The sequence below is a fragment of the Sinocyclocheilus rhinocerous genome, unplaced genomic scaffold (assembly GCF_001515625.1).
Source record: "Sinocyclocheilus rhinocerous isolate Xijiao unplaced genomic scaffold, SAMN03320098_v1.1 scaffold3232, whole genome shotgun sequence".
Taxonomy (NCBI): domain Eukaryota; kingdom Metazoa; phylum Chordata; class Actinopteri; order Cypriniformes; family Cyprinidae; genus Sinocyclocheilus; species Sinocyclocheilus rhinocerous.
In genome coordinates, this window is record NW_015664215.1 from 41,097 (window position 1) to 42,199 (window position 1,103).

Sequence of the window (1,103 nt, forward strand, 5' to 3'; positions counted from 1 at the left end):
TGCCAGGTTGACAAAGATAAGTAACACACTTAGCAGATATTTCCGTATTGCACAAGTGTGAAGCTCTGTTTTGGGGATTACATCTCTTTATATCAGGCAACACCGGTTGTGTTCCTCTGTCTGCGGCAAGATTAAACCTTGTTGTAGGTTATATATTATGGTCTATTCATTATTTTTTTTTGAAACCTTGCCCTTTTCGACTCTGCTCTTGTATTCAAATTAAGCGCGGTCCACTGCAGCGCACGTGCCGCGGTATCGATACAGGGACAGCTGTATCGATATTCGTATCGTCAAGTCTCTGTGACGATCGATCGTCGTATCGATATTTTGAACACCGCACTAGTTCATATGCATTAACAGATACAGATTTACATTTTAACTGTTTTAGTAAATGCTGAAATTAACACACTAACAAGGAGCAATGCTTCAGCAGCACTTGTTAACCTTAGTTAATGTTACAAACGGACTCTTATTGCAAACTGTTACCATTTTATAGAAATGCTTAAAGTTGGCCATCTTTAAATATCTACAATATCGGTATGGATTTTTGCCGACAACGTTTGTTCCAGCAATTGGTAATCTCTAAAACTGTGAATTTTATGAAACATTTTCTAAGACCATGTTATGCGTGTTTTTAGAGAAGGCTAATAAAATAGATTTATGGCCCCCTGTGTCACGGCTGGATAGAGAGGCACACACAGGAAGAACGATTCAGAGCTTCTTTATTTCCACAAACTGAAGGAGAGCTTCAAACAGTAAGTATTAAAACTGAAACATAACTTTAGCTCTTGAAACTGAAGAGTAATAGTCCTTATCTTAGTCCTCTTTAGGAAGACCCATACCCTCTCGCTCTCACGGAACCAGAAGTCAACTGCGGGGACTTCCGAAGGCTTTTCAGTCCAGGGAAAGAGTGGCGGTTGAAATCCGAGCAAGCACTGGAATGGTGTTAACCCAGTCGTTTCGTCACCGATGGAGTTTTCTGGAGGTTCCTTGCCACTGTTGCCTTTGGATTGCTTAGTTGGGGAAGCTTGACTGATTGCACAACACACTATTGGAAGAGAGCTGAACTGGATGATGACATCACTGAATCATCAATGAACTGA